At 37.6% G+C, this 23,997-nt stretch overlaps 1 protein-coding gene across 23 annotated transcripts in view; it reads left to right on the top strand.

Annotated features, from left to right (window-relative positions):
• MCTP1 (multiple C2 and transmembrane domain containing 1) overlaps positions 1-23,997 on the top strand; it is a 520,292-nt gene that overhangs the window by 210,999 nt on the left and 285,296 nt on the right. Inside the window, exon 1 of one of the 23 annotated variants that reach the window (XM_045040209.1) lies at positions 19,940-20,021. The exons of the other annotated variants lie outside the window; for them this stretch is intronic. The gene's annotated coding sequence lies outside the window, so the exon portion shown is untranslated. Of the gene's footprint in view, positions 1-19,939; positions 20,022-23,997 lie in introns of those variants that run through there. 23 annotated transcript variants of the gene reach the window in all.

The raw sequence follows: 23,997 nt of genomic DNA, 5'->3' as shown, positions 1-23,997 counted from the left end.
AAACAACCCCAGTTAACAGAAATAAAGTTACTCTTTCATTGAAAACAGGCTTCTAGTCATTGAACTAAGTCCCATGAAATGGAGATGTACAATAAATGTTGTTCTGGAAAGATTATCTAAGTTTGATCATCTCTGCCCTTGCTTCCCATTCTTCTTCTTTTTGATATTTTGCTGCTCATTGTTGCTCCAGTGGTTGAAGAGGGAAAAAAAATAAACAAGCCCACCACTATGAAATAGATAGAGCTCAGAGAACCCTATTCATCACTGCATTGACTACTCTAAAGAAAAATTTGGGGTTGGGGGAACCAAGAGCCACCTAAAGGTATATACTAAGATGAACTTTGGAATCGTTTGTAATTTGAGACTATCCCTGTCTCAATTTACCAAAAACTTTGGGAGCTATTTGCTAAACAAAACAGTTATTATCTTCTGAGAGACTGTCCTCAATCTCTATTTAAGTATATTTTAAAATTCATTTTTATTAGTTGTATAAATTTCTGTTTAATGTCTCTCTTATTTCTAAGTGATTTATGTGGCCTGCAATCTGAGGTTAAATTTTGGGTAAATTATATCTAATACAGAAAGAGTTTCTAATTCTAACTCCTAACAACTAAATTATTCTTACTAACCTTTACTTTGCCAAATGATTCATTTCCGCATCGCGTCGCACCACAGATCAGTTTTCAAAAAGAAAAGAAGTTTCTCTCAGAATAGTTTTTACTGCCCAGCTGAACATTTTTAAATTCAACAACACATGTGACATAATTGTAACTTGCACACAGGTTTACTTTATTCTTTTTTTAAAAAGACATTTTCAAAAGTATAGAAATACAAAGAATAACAAGCACCTATGTTTCCATTCTCCATCATTAACAAATGTCAATAAGATTTTGTGTTAACTTGCTTCCAGTCTTGTTTTTCCCCAAGAAGTAAAATTAGAGACCCCTTGTGGCCATGAATCTAGTATTCTTTCAACCCCCTTTTCATCTTTTTACATAAATATGTGTGCAGCCATAAGCAAAATATAGTATATAAATGAAATCATACCATATATTTTCCTATACCTTGTTTTTATACTCACTATTATGTCTTTGAGATCAGTTCTTGGAAGGGGGCAAGGAGGAATGAGAGATTTCACTCCTTTTAATGGAAACCCTAGAGCAGAGCGGCAGTATTAGGGGATGTAGGAAGTCTATTTCCTCAGAGAACCGACAAGGACAACATCTCTGAGACAGGAATTATTACCATCAAAGTGGGATACAAACATACAGACTCCACTGCTGGAATGGGAATGTCACATGCGGTACTGAGTCATGAACAATGCAGACATGTGCTTACTGGAGAGACTCAGAGACCCACATTTGTCAAATGGGTGATACCCAATCCTCACAGCTATAAGTAAGAACTAGAAGGATTTTTGTTTTGTCCTTTTTTATATCTTCTGCAGCATCTAGTACTGTCTCTTGTACAGAATGGATAATGATCATTAAATTGAATCATGACTTATTCTTTTAAAAAATCCCAAGAAGATAATCTTCCTGATTGCAATTCCCTGTTTTAAAATGATTTTATTTAGTTTTAGAGTTCTGATGTATTGAGTTTTATTCTGGAAAAGTGGGAAAGCAAGTCTTAGCTCCACTAAAACTAACTCAGTGATCTTGGACAGGCCCCTGGAGCCATAAGAGCCTTAGTGTTCTCACCTATTTTACTGTATCTTATTCCTCGTGCATATTGGAGCAGAATAAGATTACTTTAAGCTTTAAATATTCAAAATTCTTAAAAGCAAAATAAAATAAAAACCCCATATTTTCTGAACTTTTCGATTAGAAGAATGACCAAAATTAACCTGGGATGATTTGGCAGATCAATCTGGAGCCTGAGAACTACCAAAAGCCCCAGATAATTCTTCCAATAGGGCAAGTTTGGAGCGTATGATCATGGACATGGAAGAAAGATGATTTTTACCCACTACATAATATCTTTTTTAGTCTTAAGCTCAATATTATTATAACTACATAGTAGAGTCCCTCTATATTCCTTTTAAGGTTCTGCTTTTCAGCATCAAACATTTTGTGAGTGGTTGACTGTCTCCTTGAAGTCTCCTCTATCTGTTGATTTGTGGAGGCTACAGTTGGGTGTGCCATCAGTAAGACATCAGGGATTGTGTTGCAATTTGTGAATCAAAGTCCATCACCCTCTGCTTGGCACCTAGGAGGTACTCACTGAAGATTGCTGTAACTTTTTGAGTGTTTCCTTTAGTGTTTCTGCCTCTCCTTTTCTTTCTGATACAAAGAATACAGGTTAGACCTTTGCTTCCCAAAGTAGAAATGTCGTGTGAGCTGAGGTCTCAGCCCAGCCATGGAATCCCTGTCTTCATTTTGACTAGGCTACCAGTGATTCCTGTGCATAGTAGGATCAGAGAAGCAGGAGGTAGATACTGGATGGTGGAGTTCATTACAATCCTTACTCCTACCCCAAAATTCCCTGAAGCTCCCGATTTATGTGTAGTCATAGTTTTGTATTCAGATGTGAACAGCACATTCATGAGCTCAATAACACCTTGAATTAATGTCTGCTTTGGAGTAGATGGTTTTATAAGGACTGAGAAGCTTGTCATTCTGATTTTAAGGGGGTGGAGATATGCTTATTTAAACCCATGAAAAGAGCTCATGCTTCATAAGCTCTTGATAATAATATCTGGAAAGAATTTTGTCATTTCAAACTTTGGTCTGCAGTTCTCCTAAGTATTATTTTGTTTCCCTAGTTTACATGTAAAAATATGGAACATTTACAAACGTACTGTTTTGTGCCTAAAAATAGGTCCGTTGTTTTTTGGATAATAAGTAGAATTATTTTAGGGTTTGCAGGTATTTCTTTGTTACATTTACTTGCTGTAGTAACTTTCTGAGGTAAAGAAAACTGTAAAATATTTTTCCCTGTTGCGGTATTAGTTTCTTTTTATTTAAACGTTGCATGGCCAGAATTGAATTTTAAATACTCATGGTGTTCTCCTAGTACTAAAACTTGGTTCAGCTGGACAGCCACCCAGTCTTCTTTTATTAAAACAAGCTTAATGAAATTTTGTGTGTTGAGAAACCACACATTAAAACATCTATAGCCCAGTATCATAAATTTAACCTGGGGCCCCCAAGCAAACCCGTGGAATAGCACTTTCTTTGTTCATTACTCACATGGTCCCTGGAAACTAACTCCCAACAAAGTCACAGACCTTTGGTTTGGGGTCCCTTCATACCTCTACTACAACTAGAAGCAGAGGGCTTTTAGGAGAGCTATAGGATGACAGCTTTCAATCATAAGATTATAGCTTTTTGATTGATGACCAGAAAACAAAAATCCAATTTGCAAAAATGTAGAAAAGGAGTGGCAGCAGAATGTTTGAAGGTTAAGCCAACCACTAAAATCCTTTAAATTATTTCATATATCACCTTTAATATGTGTAGAAATTTTTCTGGATATATTCTTGGACCCCATCCTCGAAGAATGACTCAGTAGCTCTAAGGTAGAATTGCCATGGTAATAGGCCAATGAAGTCTTAGTGGACCACATTTTGAGAAATACTTGTTGAAAATGTTTGGAAGTAATCTAACTTGATATTAAGGCTGACCCAGAAAGTGCTGGATCTTATTTCAAAACTTCATAGGTTTGACTTAGAAAATAACCTACCTACTTCCCCAAATTTTCAGAGAAACTTAATATTATATACACATGCATTGTTTTTAGGTTATTCTCTTGGAGCTTCTTTCTTTATTTTTCAATTTGTACTTTTTTGGTATATGCAGAAACATGTTTCTCAAATATATATACACATATATTTATTTTGGGGAGAACACAAGCAGGGGAGGGGCAGAGAAAAGGGGACAGAGGATCCAAAGTGAGCTCTGTGCTGACATGCTGACAGCAGCAAGCCTAATATGGGGCTTGAACTCACAAACTGTGAGATCATGACCTGAGCCCAAGTCAGACACTCAACTGACTGAGCCACCCAGGTACCCTTCAAATATATATTTAATCATGTTTCTGCTTAAAGTATAATAAGCCACTTGTTCAAGGATAGGAGATGAGTGAGACTAGTTTACAGACCAATTTTCCTAGAAAAGAGAGCTGGAGAGGTCACACATCTAGCTAAGGAGGAAGTTTTGGCATTTAAGGAAATGCTGGCAGGGAGGTCCTGAGCTACACAATGGGTGGTCATCTCAGCAGGTGGAGAGATTCACTGTCACAGTATTCACTTATTATAAATATATAAATATAAATATGTAGCATTAGGATTTATGAGCTGGTCTGTACTTTCTAAATGACTGGGGATTCTACAGGACCCCAGTTTTGGGGAATTTCAAGTACTGAGTATATGAAAAGCCTCAGTCCTGGGATGAGATTGGATAAGACTGGTATACAAGTCATGCTTTGGCCAAAGCAACTAGCCCAGAATACAGTTCCTGTAGCCAGAGTAAAAAATGAAAGGAAAAAAAAGACAGTAAAATGATGATTCTGTCCACATATTCGTTTCCTAGGGCTGCCTTAACAACATACCACAAAATGAGTGGGTTCAAATAATAGAAATGTATTGTCACACAGGGTGGAGGCTGGAATTTCGGCATCAAGGTGTCAGCATAGACCATGTTCCTTCTAAAGGCACAAGGGAGGGATCTATTTCAGCCTCTCTCATATCTTCTGGTAGTTCCTTGTCTTGTGCAGCATATCTGCCCATGGTGTTCCCCCTGTGTGTCTATGTCTCTATGTCCAAATTTCCCTTTTTAATAAGGACACTAGTCATATTGGATTAGGGTCCATCCTACTCCAGGACATATGGTTGCCAGATATAATACAAGAATCCCAGCTAAATTAGAATTTCAGGTAAATAAAAATTATAGATATATTTCAATAAAATTATTTCCCAAATATTGCATAGGAAATGCTTATACTAGAGAATTATTTATTTATCTGAAATTCCAATTTAGTTGGACATCCTGTTGTTGTAAATCTGGCACCTGCCTTCATGTCATATTACTTATGTCTTCTTCAGCTATAAAAGGTGAATTTAATCCTAGTGCTATGGAACAATGTCTCCCAAATGTTACTTTGGTAGCTTCAGGACTGCCACATCTACATGGCTGCTTAATATCTTTTGAGCGGTGGGGCCAGGGTACCCTGGAGCCCTCCCTGCTCTCCATCTGTCCGAAGGCCCAAAGAGGAAAGAGTGAAGATGTTTTTCAAATCTTTATTTTGAACTTGGATATTCTTTTTTCTAGTATATGGAATTGGATTTCGATCCATGTGACTCAAGATAGAAGATTGGGTGCTAAGGAGCTTTTCTAGTGGGGGGGAAGGAAAATTCTTCTCTAACCTTCAAGGTTTACAGACAGACTAAGAATTAGATTTACATGAGACAGATTAACAGAAGAAAAAAGCAAAGTTTTGTTATGTGCACACAGAGGCCCAGTAATAAAATTGAGGCTCACAGAAATGACCAAGGCAGATGGTTTTCATACATACTTTTTAGACAAGAAGACAATGAATCTTTGAGGAATTGACTAGACAAAGAAAACTTAACTTTGGGAGTTTTAATCAATAAGGAAATCTAAACAGAATTTTGGATGGGGTGATAAATTATTGAAAAGTAACAAGGCTGTTTATATAGCCTTCTCAGCTCTAAATTTCCTATCTCTAGTGAAAAGGATGTCTCTTTACCTCTACTACAGGGAGGGGACCTTTTACATAGGAAGTGTATTTCCTGCTTTCAGGGGAACAGAGGAGGGAGGGTCTCAGTGTCCTTGCACTGGCTATCTCTTAAGTAACATAACTTTTATTTAAAATAATCAATACAACAAAGTGGCCCATTGTGGAGTAGCCTGCCCTTGGCCCCTGCATCAGAATAGTTGATCATATTTCCTGGGAGACCAGTCCTTTTGTAACTGCTTCTGCATGTTAGCCTTTTAGTTTTTGCGTCTCTGGATGCAATTTTATTCCTTCTTTCTCTTTCTGATTTGGTATCCTTTCACTTATTTAAGCTATTTTACAATGATTTTGTAACCTTTATGCTATTCCAAATTTTTATTTGTTCATCTGAGGTTTCTGCCTCAACAAACTTTGCTCTTACTAGTGGGCAGTAATTCAAACCTCCTCAAAAGAGTCTTGGCATCCAACTGTGAGTTGTTTTCCTTGAATAAGAGTGTTTCTCTATAGGAGGCAAATATTAAGAAACTTAATGGGAAGTGCTAAACTCAGAAGTGCCTTGCTGGCATTTTTTTATTTTGCAGAGAAATGAGCTAATGTTTAGCCTGAGCACTGTGAGCTCCTCACACTTGAGTTTGATGAGGAAAATAAGAGTCTGGGGATTCAGATGCATCACTGCTTAATTAAAGATGATGCCATTAAGGAATTTAGAGGTGTAAGAGCAAAATGGCTAATGCCAACACAGGAAGCTTTGTCACCGATGCCTTTTAGAATTCAGTATATTCCAATACACAAGGACTTTCCATTAGTGCAACTTCCTGGGTATACATATCTCTTTTCCAAAGACTTGACTGAGGTTCTTTGGAAGTGAATTCAATTAGTCACCTATCAAGAGCTCTTTGCTATAAAATTTGACTCCCTCTTTCTTTTCTGCTAGAAGGAAGATGGTAACATTGATCCTTTGTCACTCTTCTCTCAGATCTCCTGCCCTTTGATAATAGTGGTTGATATTGCAGGATTCTATTAGTTATTATACCTTGTTACAGTGAATACTCTTCTCAACTGAGGAAACTCTGAATAGGACCCAGTGAGCAGCCATGGAGCAGCCATATGCTTCAAGTCTTCAGATCAGGGGAACTAGTAGTTGGACGTCTTATTCTAAGTATTTCTTTTGTATTACCTTAGTTGCTTAATAAGTAGGACATTAATATGTGTTTGGGGGCAATGGTGAACTCTTACTGCCGACAATGATTTATCTATTTTTGCAGCTTCTCATCTTCCCTCAGGAGAGATAAGTGACATTTTGACTAGAATCTGTAAGAGCATTTATCATCATTATTTGCTATTCTCAGCATGACAACAGTGGGCATAAATTCTTTATGAAATTAATCCCAGTGACAAAGGATTTGTCGTTATAATGATCCGTGTCTTTTCTTCCATAGGGTGCAAATTCTAGTAAATATGAAGTCAGTAAAAATAATATTTTTCATGTAAAAAATTTTATATAAACCATATGCTGTGCTTTTTCTTTGCCATCTTTTGTTTATGACAGCAATTACAACTAATGGCAGACAAAGATTAAAAGCACATTAGTAAATTACTCATACTCTAGCTTCTAAATCTAATTAAAAAAACAAATTCTATTCCTTTTATGTGTTGGAAAGAGTGGAAAAGCAATTATGCTGCAGTTACGTTTGTCAGTTTGTGTTATTCAAGCACAATATCGTGAGCTCCCTGTGCTTAACATATTTTATATGCAGTCATTATCAGAAAGTTTCCTTTGAATATATTATGCAATTTAATAACTTTTTCTGCTTAATATCTCATTACATTACATGTAACACCAAATTTACGTGTTTCCTAATGGATGAGAGCTATGTCTCAATCTATGTTTGTGTATCCATTCCCTCCAATGGGTGGGTGGGTGGATGGATGGGTGGATGAACTGATGGGTATAAGGGAGAGGTAGGGATTGGGAGAAAAGGGAAGAGAGGGTGGGTAGGCTGTTTGGTACTTAGAAGTCATATTCCTCGGAAATAATTATATAAATTCCTTGATACAGCGTCAGACTTCTAAATTGCAGCCATTGTTAATTTTATAGGAGGTACAATGTTTCATAGGAGGAGAGGACACAGTACTGATGGCCTTTTATTTTCTCTATTCTTTAAAAATGACATTAATTAATATTGAATCAAAAAGAACTAATATCTGTTAAAATGGAAATATCTCTAAAGTTCCTCATTTTCATTAATGCAATGACATATTTTGAGAGTGGTCAACCAGTTATGACACACTGTATGCTACCAGTTAGGCACTCAGGGAACCACATCTCCTCCCACGACTTGACTTTCAAAGGATAAATTGTCCATGCCAAGGAGAAACATTCACTGCTTCCAGGGTGCAGTGTGAGTCTATACCATGGTACCCATGTAGTGCCTCATAGACCATTTAACCTGCGTTATATGAGGCACTGGGAAGAACAGATTTCACTGAGACCATGGTGATACAAGCTCAGGGGTCAGTTTTCAGCCACTTTAGGCATCTTTTCTGAAGAATGAAAATATCTCTCTAGTTGGTTCCAATTTATATTGATTTTCAAAGTTCTCTTCATAAATCAGGAAAACAGAAAAAAATGTTAAAGACGTCTCTGACAAAGGGGACATGATACACAAGTTAATCTCTGCCTTCAATAGAAAATTCTGAGTTTTCAGCCAAGACACCTTCAAACAACCTGTGCCAATTATATACCTGCCAAGACAACATCATAACGGTCTGATTCCAAGCCAGTGCTTAGCTATTTTTAAGGCTTTAGGAATTCAATCTAGTTTTTGGAATAAATAAATCAAGCACTGTGTAAGTTAACCCACAAAAAGAGTATTAAATGAAACACTTTGTAAATGTGAATTCTCATAACCAAGCATAGCTCAGGGTAGAACTGTGTTCACATTCATAGATGGTCTACAAAGTGAAATGGAGACTAGTACAGAAGAAAAATAGTCTCATCATCTACTTCCATATAGTTGTTGTGGCCACTGCTTAATTCTTAGCCCTATTCTGGTACAGGAACCATAAACATTACTTTAGGTTATAGGTAGCTAGTCTCTACACTTCCTTAATATATGTAGTAAGTTCTCACACCATGTCAAGATACACTAGTCTCAAACACTAGTCTAGATACATAATGGAGTGAACCAAATAGATAAAAATTACTGCCCTCAAAGAGCTTACCTTCCAGCAGGAATGCCATTTGAAATACTGCTTTAGTGTCAAATATTAATCATGATTATAGTCTTTCATGAAATTCAAATCAATGTGATAGATCTTCATCAAGGTACCTGCAAAGATGAGTTAGTCCTGGTCCTCAAATCTAGGAATTCACAGTCTAGTAGGGTAAATAGAAGTGTGTAGTCAAGGGTTAAAATACAGTGAGACAGTAACAGAAGTAGATATTGACAACGCACAGGTGGGTGTTGACATTGCACAGAGTAGAGGGTAACTAACTTCAGAGAGAGGAGGAATCAAGGAGAGAGGTTGTTAGGATAGGGATGGTCAGGAGGACTTCTGCAATGTGACCCTCTCTGCTGAACTTGTAATCATCCTTTAAAACACTCCTAATTTGACATTGTAAAGTGAAAAGTGGTGAGGTAGTATTGATGCTGTTGCTCTTATTCATTCATTCTTTCATCCTTGAATATTTTAGCATTTCTTCCTGAGGCTTAAGAAAAATGAATAGAGTTGATCAATAGGTAGACTATTAGCATAATGAAATAACATCCAAGATAAAAGTTAATAGAGGAGGAACATTTATTTTTAAGAGCTCTATCTCTGGAGGTATTGAGGGGTAGTCAAATTGTGAAATTAGCTGTTAGCGCTGATATAGATTTCACATTCATTTAGTCGACCGTAGCTTTGTACAAGGTTTCTGTGCATCTTCTAAAGAATTGCATGTGTGGCTAATTAGCCTTTCAAATGAATTCTTTCCAAGGTAACAATAGCAGTGAAATTATAGCATCTCTATCTGTGCAGATTTTCATGAATTGCTGCATGTGGTTGGATCCTCAGAATACTGTATTGCTGAGAGACATATTTTCAGAGTTCATCTGTTCCAAATACAACCTTTTTCCTGCTGTTTCTGGAAATATACACTAATAGCTAACATTTCTATAGTGTTTACTGTGCACTCTAACACTATCAGAATCATGGTGCAATTATTAACTCTCTCCATTCTCACAACTTGATGAGGCATGACCTGTTATTATCTATTTCACAGAATGGAAAACAGAGACATAAAGAGGTTAAGCCACTTTCCCGAGGTCCCACAGTAGAAATGTAAGAGTCAGGATGCAAATGCAAGTAGGCCACAGAGTTCTCTTCTCAACCATTATGTTATACTGTTTCTAAAACATAGAATAAGCATTCTTATCATGGTATTATTTTGAGAACGTTCAAAAACTACTATGTACCATATATCAGACATTAGGTATGTGTTTGCATATTAAATACAAACTCCATATCTGAAGATGGGACCACCATAGCCCATTTGGCTCATATCAACCACTGACTACAAACCCCTTGTACAAATGATGCTGGTTGACACGTGACTCAAGCCTCACTTCACCAAATCTTGAGACACTTATCCCTGTCACTTTCTCTGCATCTAGGAACCACTCTTCATTTGTCCATCCATTCATCAAATATATATTGAGTACCTTTGTGCCAAACACTCTGCTAAAAGCGGGAGTTATGAGGGTATACTGCACAGAGATATAAAATCCACTAAAACCAGGTCTACTCACACATAAAAGATTCCTAAATTATGATGAGTTAAGTATAGGATGCAGCAGGTTACCATGGTAAATAATAGCAGATGAAGAACTTTTTCAGTAGATGGGTCGGGGAAGGCCTCTCTGAGATGGGATGAGCTGATACCTCCAGGATGAGAAGGAGATAGTCATGCAAATAGCCTGGGGAACAAGGTTCCATCCAAAAGTAACAGCCTGTATAAATCCGCTAGTAAACAAGAGCTTAGTCAAGCAACTCACACAGGACCTGTGTGGCTAGCATGTAGTGAAGGGGAGAGTGGCTGCAGAGGACATTGGAGAAGTTGGTGATGAAGATTGTACAGGATTTTGTAAGCCATGACAAGGAATTTTCAGTGTTTGGAAATCCATGGAAAAAATTTAGGGGACTAACATGGCCATTTTTATGTTTGGTGATCACTGCAGCTGCTTTGGGAGACATGAATGAAACATTACCAGAAGGCTACTGGGCAAATTCAGGTTAGGGATGATGGGGCATGTACGAGGGGTGGTGGTGACAGATTTGGAAAAGAAGACAGAGTTAAGACACATTTTGGAAGTGTACTTGATGGTACTTGCTCCTGTGTCTGATGTGAAGGTTGAGGAGAAAACGGAGGAAAGGATGCTGCTGAGCAACAGGATGGACAGTGACTGCTTTTCCTGAGTGCAGGATGGGGCCAGGTGGAATGGGGTCATCCAGAGATGATGACATGTTGAGTTTGAGTTGCCCATGAGATATTTGAATAGAAATGTCAAGGAAATTGTTGGCTATGTGGGGCCTGAAACTCAGAAAAGTCTGAGCCCCAGGGTGTGGGTGTTACCTAAAGTAGTCAAAATTCGTGTACTCAGGGACAGAATGCCAACATCAGTGTGAAGCAGGCTGAAGATCACACCCTGCGGCACTTACGCCAACATTTGGAGATAGGCAGTGCTCTCTCTTCTCCTGAGTACAACTGCTCTTTCTCTGCTGCCTGCTGGAAAGGCAGAAATATCCACGCCATCTATCCTGCTCTTTTCCTATGGCTGTGAGGAGGGAGCAAAAGGCAAGCTGAGGGCAAAGCACAAGCTAACACCCACAAGAATCCCTCCTCCTCAACCCCCTCGCCCCCACAGCCTTGGGATATGTGTGACATTCCTCAGATACTCCTGGCTGCCCAGGGACAAAGGAAAGGGTAAAACAAATGGTTAACTGATAGAGATCACAGTCATGCAGAACATGAGTCTCCATCAGTTTGCAACTGTCTTAATGATTTACAAGAAAAAAGCAATCTCCAGAAACCTATAGTTTCAATTTCCTTGAGCCCTAACATCACTTTCCCCTCTATAGGATAGGGAATCTTACATAATGAGTCACCCCTCACAACCACAGTGCAGCTCTTTCTGACAACAAGTCCTGTCCCCATCCTGTAATAAAAACACCTTTCTGTGCTGAAAATGTCTCAAGGAATCTTTCCTGACCCTTGGCTTCCAAACCCCACTTCAAACATCAACAGCACATAGCAGAACACCAGCTGAATTCTACAGGAAAAATGAAATTAATTCCACTACTTGCTTCTTCTATCCCTAGAGTCCCTTTCTCTCTCACCTGTACTTAACCTCTGAACAGGCTGTCCCAGATCCTTACTCCCTGATATGGCCCCACACCACAGATAAAGTACTCGGATGGGTCCTGCCCTCCCTATTGGACATAGAATCATCCCACCTATATTCAGAGAAGGACAGGAAATCCAGGTTCCACGTTTTACCCTTAAGAACACTAAATTCTGTTGAGCTGCACAAGAAAAATCTAACAAATGGCTTCTGGCAATGACATTCTGTTGGAAACCTGTGAGCAAACAGAGTTTAGCAGGCAGAACCAGAGTTGGTGAGACTACTTTAACCAGGATCATTCCAAAGGTGTATTCTCTGGTTCCTGGCTCCATGCACACAAGCCATGTCCTTTAGAATACAGCCCTTGCTAATTTCCCTAACTTACAGAGAGCACATACTAGTCAATTAAAAAGAATTCAAAATAAAAGTGGGTTGAGGATATGAACAGTCAGTTCACAAAAAATAAGTATAAATGGCTCACAGACACGAAAGACAGTCTACTAGTAATTAAGTGCATGCAAAACAAAAGAAGGTGCCTGTTTTAATCTGTCAGAGTGGCAAACAATTTATAATTTGTATGAGAGGCAGTGTTGAAGGTATGAGTTCATGTGTTCCCGCCCAGTATCCAAAGCATTTTCACTCAGTTTCTTCCTCATCTCCAAACTTCAGAGGAAAGAAGGAAAAGGGCTAAGTAGAATGATAACATCAAGGCATTAGAAGTCTGGGTAGGGATGGGAAAAGGGACACAGGTCTCAAGAAAGGGGAAACCACGCTGGCTGGTGTAGAGGAGAATGCTGGTATTAGTGGAAAGTACAGGAGAATCTGGGGGCAGATCCATGCTGAGGAGTTTTGGAGGGGGAAGAATGCAATTTTGGGAAGAGTTAAAATAGGCTATAAGTTAAATAGGTTAAATTTAAAAATTTTGGAGAAATGCAAGTAAATAATAAAATTTCTTGTTTACCTTTTGCACTGTGAATCTTTAAATGTGAGCTTCTGTAGAAGACTGGCTTATTTGAATTATCTGAGAATACCTATTTTGGGAGTGGAAAAATGGGAAACTCTCAATCACCTTTAGTGGAAATGCACTTTTGTGGGTTGTTTTTGGAAGATTGGTGATTTGACAACATCTCTCAAAATTAAAAACAAAACACTTCTATCTAGCAATTCTATTGGTACGAATTCACCCATTAGATACTCAGAAACGTGTACACCACAGTTTGCATAAGGTGACATTCATTGCAGCTCTGTGTGGAGGAAAGTGGGGGGAAGAGGACCTAGAAACCTAAGGATCCATCAACAAAAAGCTGATCAAATAAATTTTGGTATACACATTTAATAGAGTTCTGTTCATCTCTTAGAAAGGATGAGGTAGATCTGAATGTGCTGACATCAAAAGATTATTAGGATGTACTATATGAGAAAAGTAAAGTACACAATAATGCATGCAATATATTCATTCCTATATCTGTATCTTTTCAAGGTATGTGCCAACTTTTCTTTTTTGGAGGATACTCAAGAAAATGTTAACTAGTAGTTACAATTGTGGAGAAGCAGGAGTTTGAATGGGAGATGGAAAGTTTTACTTTTTACTTTTACTTTTAAGTTCCATTTGGAGTAGCCAATCAGTGGGTATGTTTTAAAGAAATGGCACTACATGCAATGTTCTCAACTACATGTATACACTCTTGTTTGTCTTTAACAAGAGGATGGTGTGTGGGGCTATTCTTTTTTAACTCTATTTTTTCTCACCTATCACCATCCATTAATGAGGACCCCAAGTAGGCAGCAGATTTCTGGATCTTCCAGTGTTTTCTGGTAACATGATACCATTTATATTTGCTTACTGTTCAGAACTAACAGTTTCATATGAAGCAGTTTGAATTGCCACATGTTTTACCCTTTGACCAGTGCATATCCAATACACTGAGCAATGCATTTATTGGCTTTATAAATAGACCTTATACCTATTTGATCTGGTTGTATAAACAAACTCTTTCTGGGTGGTACTGAGAAACAGGCCACTGGCTGTGAAAATAAGTGTAAGTATGCCAATTATTGATAACTGGGAACTTCTCAAAGTCCTGCAGTGAACCAACAAAAGTACCTGGTCTAATATCTCAGTTGATGAGGCAGTGAGATTCAGAACCCTAGATAATACGTGAGGTCTTCAGGCTTTCACAATTTGAACTAGCACTTTGGTAGAAAGTGAGATAGTGTGCTCCACGGGTAGCCTTTTCAACTATGAGAAAGAGGACAGATTCAGCTGAAGGCATGGAGATATAAAAGAGTTTAAAAAAAGAAATGAGCAACATTTTATTTGCAAAATGAAGGGGTGCATTTTCATCTTTGGAATCTAAAAATAATTCTATAATTATATATTCTACTTCATTGGGGAAGATGTTTTCTGCACCTTTTAGATGGAGAAAGGTATGTATAATTTCTATACAACATGAACTGATATAAAGGCGATATGTGTGATTGTATTCTATTTACTAATTATAAAGTTGTATATACACTGAATAAGACCCTTACCCTGAAATAGTATCTGGCTACTTAGTCTAGTTAATGACACCAAAAAGGTTTGATTAGAAACAAACAAATGCTCTACAAATTATAGAAGGCAGAGAAAAATATTTTTTTTCCATGAGAATGACCCTGAATCTGTTAGTTAAGGAAAATAATATAATTAAGGTCTGAGCAGCTAGAATTGCTGTGTAGTCTCAAATGTCTAATTTACTTTCTGATTTTTTTTTTAATCTGGGAAGTGTCTGTGTAGTGGTTGAGAGCATGGGCTGTGGGTACTGGAGAGTTTGAATCCTACTTCTAGCATTTTCTAGCTGAAGCAAGTAATTCGATTTCTCTGATCCTCAATCCCCATACCTGTATTACTAGGATAATAAGAGTAAATTATTCCTTAGAGTTTTGTGCACAATAAATGAGACAATGTTTGTGCTGCATCCGTGCTAACTATGTCATCAGTTGAAATACTTTGGGTTGCAAATAACAAAAAAACACAACTCAAATGGACTATAATTGTAAAGGGAATTTATTGGTTTATATAACTGGAAAATCTAGAGGTTAACTCAGTGGTTTAATCAATTCATGAGAATTTAGTGTATTTCTGTCGATCCACCTAGCCTTCCCCATTATTAACTTTATCCCAGATAAACCCATTCAGGAACCCAAGGTGGCTGCCAGCCATTCCCGCAGCTACTCCATGTTTCCTCATTCTCATCCAGGAGGAATGATTTAACCTATTTCAGCATTCTCAACCAAGACCAAAGATTTACCCTTGATTGGATGAGCTTCAGTCACATTCCTAACTCTGAACCAGTCATGGTAGTCAGGGCATTTGATTGGCCTCACCTTTGTGACATTCTCCACCCTTAAGATGAGGGCCAAGTTAGTTGCCTACAACCACACTGGTTATCAAGAGGAAATTGTGAGCTGTTGGGAGAAAAGTACCTGCTTGGATTACGTGCTTGGAAGGTAATCAGTGCATGCAGCATTGTGATCACTGTTATCCAGCCACCCCAGAAAGGACTGTCTACTGCACAGGCAGGAAGCTATCTGTGTTCCTAGATGGATACAGGGAACACATTACCACCCAAAAACTTGTTAAAATTTCTGTTAGAGGAAGAGTAATTTCAGGAAGCACGTGTACACACACACACACACACACACACACACACACACACCTGCTTGCCAAGATGAATAGTATATGTTTCTGGAATAAATCAAAGCTTCCTTACACTGAATACCTATTAATGAAAAACATTTGACCATTTTGGATTTTCAATTTAATGCTAAGCTATAAGGAAGTTTTAAAAAATTCAAAGTGACACCTAGCATCATTATCTATTCATATGATATCACTCAAGTTTTGGCAGTTTAGATGTCTTTTTTGCAATTAGTACTGAGAACACTTAAGCTGTTATTCACTTTGTTCTAACTATATCTTTGGAACACTTAAAGAATATCAGTTAATTGAATAATTTAAACTAAGCATTTATTTTCATTGTATTTACTTCATTACTGCAGCCAACTCTTGATCATTTCTAGAATCCACTATTTATCCATAGCAGATCCTGCTTTAATATTTATTAATCCAATAGATTTTATTTATGTATGGAAAACCCTCATAAAATTCCTTTTCTAGGACAGACTATGTGCTGAGGAGATAAAATTAACATTCCTGTGGTGACATTTTAGAATTTGAAATTTCATAAACAAATGTAAAAGCATATTGCAAAAGGAAATGGAAATATATTTTTGATTTCTTATTTTTTTTATTATTCATGCCTCTGCTCATAGCCCCTCACTCCCACTATAAAAATAATTGAGAATGACACACTTTCCTCAGAAAATCATGCTCAGATGAGAGCATTGCAATTCATGGATGAAAGGTTCTGAAGATGTGTGAAAACTGAGAAATGCCCATAGTTATTCCTGACAAAAGGCTTCCTACAACTTCTCAGACCTCTTTCCTTTGAAGCACTTCCTTTGTGAATGTGTCTCACAGTCTCAACTGGATACTAATACCATCTAGTTTATGTTCTTATCTGTAATTAGACTGTCATTTTAAGAGTACAAAGGTAGGCTCTAAATATTACTTTTAAAAAAATGTTTATGTTGAGAGGAGCGAGAGGGTGCATGCACATGCACGTCAGTGAGGGAGGAGCAAGAGAGAGGGAGAGAGAGAATCCCAAGCAGGCTTTATGCTCAGTGCAGAGCCTAATTTGGGGCTTGATCTCATGATGGTGAGATCACAACCTGAGCTGAAATCAATAGTCAGATGCTTAACTGAGCCATCCAGGGGCCCCTAGAGTATTTTTAGATTTACAGAAAAGCTATGAAGATGGAAAAGATGGTTTCCATGTGTCCCATACCCAATTTCCCTTGTTGTTTACATATTACACTAATTAGTACATATTACATCAATTGGTACACTTGTCACAAATAATGAACCAGTTTTAATACATTAATATTAACTAAAGTCCATACTTTACTCAGACCCTTAGTTTTCACTGAAGGTCCCTTTTCTGTTCCAGGATCTCATCCAGGATACCACATTTCACTTAGTTTCCATGTCTCTTAGGCTTCTCATGGCTGTGACAATTTTTTAAGCTTTCCCTTTTTTGATGACTTTGGTGGTTTTGAGTAGGTTACTGGTCAGATATTTTACAGAATGTCCTTCAATTTGGGTTTGTCTGGTGTTTTCCTTACGGTTAGGCAGAGGTTGTGTATTTTGGGAGGAAGATAAAAGAGGTAAAGAGCCATTTTCATCACAGACTTTAAATGCAAAACTGTTTTAATGATAGTCTTTGAAGGCAAAGACTATAATCAAACAGTTATATTCTCCATAACATTAATTATTTTATGGGTATCCAGAAAGATTAAAAAATAGAAGCGTGGGAGGAAGGGAGAGAAAGAGGGAGGAATGAATGAGGGAGGGAAATGCTGAATGAGGATGAGTTAAACTTTGGATGTTTGAGGAGTGTGGGGTTGGAGATTAATTACTAAAATTTGTTAATTTCCTGTTCAGGAAAACTACCATCTCCATGCTTTTGTCCCAAGAAAATCAAGTGTTGAAATAAAGGGAGTAGTAGAGTTCATGCTATCTGGAGCTCTTTAATATTGTTTGGAAAGATTCCTATATAATTTTACCATAAAGGTTAATAGGCTATTCCCACAAAATTGATACCTGATAGAGACACTAAAATATTACTTTGATTCTTTGTTTTTTTCTGGAGTTAACTTTGAGAGAAATAATACAGAAACTTGAAAGAAAGAAAGAAAGAAAGAAAGAAAGAAAGAAAGAAAGAAAGAAAGAAAGAAAGAAACCCAAATAAAAGACAAAACACTTGTGATTCACAGAAAAGAAAAAAGAGAAAGCCATAGAATTGTTCCAAAAGAAGTAGAGATATGTATTTAAGTCTAATGAGAAGCTGTGTTCATCATAAAAGCTATGAGGCTATGGGTCAACGCAGTCAGTTTTATAGATGTGAACACAGAAAGACTAGAAGTATTTATTAGCAAAACCCCAAATGTTTGCCATCAAGCATAACATCTGTTACACAAGTTCTCTCTCTTGAGTTTGTTAGAATCTCAAAAATTCAAGTCCTGTGAAACAAAATGTTTTCCTATGCATATTCCCCCACTTTTGGAAATCATAGAACTGATCTATTAAAATACTTATTGGTAAATACTTACTTAATACCTTGCCTCATGGCAAGGAAGATAACATCAATAAACAAGTTATTTATTGTACGTGATGCTTTTTTTCTGACAAATCTTTCCTTCTCAGAGTTGCTCTCTTTGCTGATAGCTCTGTACTTTAATGCAGCCTGATTTTCTCTGGGGGAAAAAAAGAGCATGCTTGGGAACTCACCAAAAGACAAAAGTTCAGAAGAGTCAATACGAATAATATCTATCATGCTCTCAGTTCTGACAAATATTTTGGTGAAATAGTGAAGATAACAGTCATTCAGTGATATGGTAGCACTGAAAGCAGAGGAGTCACCCTAAGCATGATGCACTTTCTAATCTCTCATTAGCTATCCATGAACACTAACAGTAGTATATACACAATGTATATTATAATTCAAAAAAAGCAGGAAGAATCTGTTTTGTATTTGTAAATCATTTGATTCTTTACAAAGCACTATAAATTGCATTATTTTAGTTTTCACAGGCTTATTTTCTTTAATATTTATTCATTTTGAGAAAGAGTGAGAGAGAGTACAAATGGGGAAAGAGGCAGAAAAAAGAGAATCTCAAGCAGGCTCAGCGTTCAGCCTAGAGCCCCAAACGGGGCCAAATCCCAAAACCCTGGGATTATGACCTAAGCCAAAATCAACAGTGGGAGGCTCAACCTACTGAGACACCCAGGTGCCCCTCACAGGCTTTTTTTTTAAAGAAGAAGAAATTGAGGCCAAAAAACTTTTCCCCCACCTCAAGAGTAAATAGTATAATTAGGTCTTGTGTACATATCTTTGTGTTTTGATTCCTGTAATCTTTCTTCTGTTTTATAAGAGGTCTCCTCACCTCCTGCCCTCAAATAACTACTTATAGTTTAATAATTTCTGACACAAGGGGATAAGTATTTTGGGCTCAAGTTAAATAGTTGACCTCACTCCTGCCCCACCTCATCAGGGTTTGCATCTGATTAACACAAAGGCAGGTTACAGGGTCTGATTCCAAAAAGGAATTGTTCTTTTGAATTGAGAAAAGAAAATCTTATTTGCTTTCCTTTTGCTCAGGATATTTTATGTACTGTATGTATGGGTGGAAAAGGTTATCTGCAATAACAAAGTGAGGCTCCACAAAAGTCTATTTAGTGGAGGAGTCAGGGGAAAGTAATCAGTGTTGCGGGAGTCCTGGAAAAGACATTCTGGAAGGACTGATTTTTTTTACTTCTTTCAGCAGTGGTTAAATATTGCTACTCTTAGCGGGCTTGGAAATTTATAGGCCCATGTTGTTTGGTTTGGGCGATTGCAAAGTGAAAATCCCAGAATTAAACCCAGGGTTGTAATTCAGTTCTAAAAGAAACTGTAGAAAAACTTTGATATGACCAGATGATCAGACTTTTATGCTTAGCGTATCTTTCTGGTTAACTCATGGCTAACTTGTTAAGTACTGTAACATGTATTTCACTTCCTCTGAGATTTTTTATGGCTGTTTTTGCCCTATAATTATTAAGAGCACTCCCTTTCACTCTCCAAAGTATCTCAGTTTGAATGATAAATTATATGGTTACTGTAGCCATAAGACTTTTTCTCCATTTCTTGCTGAAGATATTAATAAAAACATGAAGTTTTCTTGACTTTGTAACCGCAGAGCATTGACCTTATTTGACCTGAGGGTGGTGAGCTAGCACCCCGGGGGCATCTCTTTGTGAACATCAGTGAACACTGCACAGACAGGAAGGAAGCAGAGGTATGCGACAATTTCTGTCTGTCTACAGCCTCTCTGGGCAGCTCACTTTCTCCTATATTACTGTCCTCGTGGATTTCCCCTGTTACCTGACTGCTTCCTTGTTTCTGTGCTTCTTTTGCTCATTCTTGTTGCTCTTAATCTATTCTGTTTTAAGTGCCACGACTCAGTTCACCTGTCTCGTACAAAGCCGAAGGAGGTAAGAAGGTGATCAGAGACCATAGCCAACCAAGAGCACAGAGCCCAGGGTAACTGGCTCTCAAGTCCCAGAGCCAAGTCTTCAGTGGTAATTCATAGATACTCCTGCCCATACACTGTCATACTTCACTTTGGTCATTTGGTCTTTTTTAAAAAAAAAATTTTTTCAGCGTTTATTTATTTTTGGGACAGAGAGAGACAGAGCATGAACGGGGGTGGGGCAGAGAGAGAGGGAGACACAGAATCGGAAACAGGCTCCAGGCTCTGAGCCATCAGCCCAGAGCCTGACGCGGGGCTCGAACTCACGGACCGTGAGATCGTGACCTGGCTGAAGTCGGATGCTTAACCGACTGCGCCACCCAGGCGCCCCTGTCATTTGGTCTTTTTATATGTCCTGCTACAAAGTGACATTCTACTTTTTACTATATGTATTTTTTCCACCCCATGCTTCTGCTTAGTTATAGCACTACTCTCTTGGTTTGGGATTATACTTGGACCATCATGGCCTCTCCATTCTCTCTGTCATGGCCCCTTGGTCTTAGCAGCCACTTCTATTTCTTCTCTTTGAATTTGAAACAAACAACCTTTGCCTAATAACATCTTTGTTAATACCAACCTATCCACTGACTAGCCTGTCTGTCCTCAGTTCAGATAACCAGCTGCAGGTCTAATCAGCTAGGAACAAGGGGCAAGAAAGTAAAATTTACATCAAACATAAACTGTTGCATAAGCTTATGGGACGCCCACAGGGTGGGCTGTGGATTAGTCAGACACTATGACTGACATACCTAGTGGGCTATGCCCATTTGTTGCCATGAATTTTCCCCATTCTTTGTGGTTTCTAAATTCTCTGTGGTTTTATCAGTTGATCTCCAAATAATCATAATGTTCCCATGTGAAGTGAATCATGGAGCTTCCCTGAATTTGGAATATATCAGTGGCTTTTGAGTTATGTTTTTGAGAATTAAGTTTTAAAAATATTTGATTTCCATATGATGGAGATTTCACTATGCAAATATTTTCAATGTCATAGAAACTAGGAGAGATGACAAAGTAGAAATTGGTAATGACTAAGAAATCCTCAATGATGCCTGTTGATATCCTTGACAAGGTTGTTAAATTTGAAAAGTTGAAAATGTAAAAGCTTTCATGAAGTTTTAACTTTAAGTGGATTTTGTTGATAGACAAAGTTGGAGCTGCACTGAGCAGGGCCTGAGTGTATGAAACACATATGGAATGACTTAGCCAATCTATAAGCCACTGGGCATGCCAATACTAGGAGCATTCAAGAAAATCTCCTAGAATGCAGACATTCTTCTCCCTCCCTGTGCACTGCTACTTCCTATTGATAATAATGATCAACCAGCCCAGCTAACAGAGTAACCCCATTTTTTGCCTATAATGAAAACTTCAAAAGGGCAAGGTGGCACTCTCAACTTTTTATCCATCAGCACCATTATATCTTGTGGTGGAAGCTTTCTCCACTGAAGTTAAAAGGCCTCCTAAGCAGCAGAGCTCAAAGTAACAGGGACCCTCATATTGATTCCTCAACATATTTCACAGGTGTTTTATGATATACATTTTCATAGTCTGTAAATTCTTTGTACATAAGCCTTCTCAAAGACTTGCTTTTATAATTAGCACAATTGATCAAGCTAGGCTGCCTATTGAAATCGTCTGAGGACTGTAAGAAAAAATACTGCTACCTGGGTCCCACCCCCAGAGTTGCTGGGTGCCTAGCCAAAGCCCTCAAGGTTGAGAACCATTAATCTGTATAAAATGAGGGAAACGGGTTGGTTATGAGGAAATTTGACATCATCATGGATAGTACTGGCCCACTTCAAGCAAGCCGGGAGCATAGAGGAAGGTCTTCTGCTAAAATGGTGGCTAGGTGAAGTAGATATGTGTGCTCTGGAGGTAATCCTTCCAAATGCTTTCTTTCAAATTCTCAGAGTCCCTCTCTTCCATACTCTTTTTCTGACTTTCCCATAAGTGACCTGATAAAGTTCTGACTTTTATTAAAATTTACAACTCCAAACACTGCAGCTACTTTTTGGCTTCAACAGTCCCAAAACTTTGATTGAGTGTTGTCATAGAAACCTCCGTAATCCTCTAACTGTGCCTAGACTCTGAATTTCAGACTTTGAGCTACCCATTTATTTTACATTCCCACCAAAGGGGGAATTTATTCTAACCAGTATTTATTACTTTTTTTTTTAAATAATAGCCATCCTAAAATGCATACTGTGATATCTCATTATGGTTTTGATTTGCGTTTCACTGATAGGGATGTTGAGCACCTTGTCATATATTTGTTGATCATTTGTATGGCTTCTTTGGACAAATGTATGTTCAGCTATTTGCTCAACTTTTAATCAGTTTGTGTGTTTTTTTGCTATTGAGTTGTATGAGTTCCTCATATATTCTGGATATTAATGCCTTATCAGGTATATGGCTTATAAATATTTTTCCCATTCCATAGGTTGTCTTTATTTTGTTGGTTGCTACTTTTGCTCTTCAAAAGATTTTTAATTTGATGTTGTCCCCCTAGTCTATTCCTGCTTTTGTTTCCTGTGCTTTTGGTGTCATATCCAAAAATTCATTGTCAAAACTAATATCAAGGAGCTTTTTCTCATGCTGTGTTTTTTTCTGGTAGTTGTACAACTTCAAGTCTTATAATTAAGTCTTGAATCTGTTTTGAGCTGATTTTCACATATGGCATAAGATGAGGGTCTAATTTCATTCCTTTGCATGTGGATATCCATTTTTAACAGCAACATGTACTAAAAAGGCTATATTTTCTCCACTTTGTGGTTTTGGTGCCTTTACAGAAGGTTAGTTCACCATGGGTTTCTTCTCTGATGTGTGGATTTCTTTCTGGGCCTTTTATTTTGTTCCATTGATTTATGTGTCTATTTTTATGCCTGTACCTTACTGTTTTGATCAGTGTAGCTTTGTAGTATAGTTTGAAATCAAGAAGTGTGATGCCTCCATATTTGTTCTTTCTCAAGGTTGTTTTGACTCTGTGGGGTCCTTTGTGGTTCCACATGATCCAGCAATCCCACTCCTCGGGATTTATGCAAAGGAATTTAAGTCAAGATCTCAAAGAGATAACCACATTCCCATGTCTATTATAGTATTCATAATAACCAAGATATGTCCAATTTAAATTTCCATTGATGGGTGAATGGATAAAGGAAAATTTTTGTATACATATAATAGATATAATAGAATAACATCCTGCCTTAAAAGCAATGAAGGAAAATCATCCATGTATGATAATATGTGGGAACCTGGACAACATTATGCTAAGTGAAATAAGCCAAACATAGAAAGACAAATACTGAATGATCTCACTTACATGTAGAATCTAAAACAGTCAAACTTATAAAAGCAGAGAATGGTGATTTCCAGGGCCTAGGAGGGGGGGGGAAATGGGGACGAATGGTCAAAGGGTACAAAGTTTCAGTTATACAGGATGAATAAATTCTGGAGATCTGCTGTACAGCATAATGCCTTTGGCTAATAATACTGTATTGTATACTTAAAATTGTCTAAGAGGGTAGATCTTCAATTAAGTATTCTTACCACAAACCATAACAATAATGGTAATAATAATAATAAAGGAGGTGGGAGAAAACTTTTGGAGGTGCTGGGTTTGTAGCCTTGATGGTGGTGATGATTTCAAGTTGTTTATTGAATATGTATAGCTTTTTCTACATCCAATCATACCTCAATAAAGTAGTTTAAAAATAGCAACTAAGTGTGGAGCATGACAGTT

The sequence above is a fragment of the Felis catus genome, chromosome A1 (genome assembly GCF_018350175.1).
Source record: "Felis catus isolate Fca126 chromosome A1, F.catus_Fca126_mat1.0, whole genome shotgun sequence".
NCBI classification, from domain to species: domain Eukaryota; kingdom Metazoa; phylum Chordata; class Mammalia; order Carnivora; family Felidae; genus Felis; species Felis catus.
The sequence above is the reverse complement of the archived record's forward strand: the minus strand, read 5'-3'. Positions and strand labels throughout refer to the sequence as shown.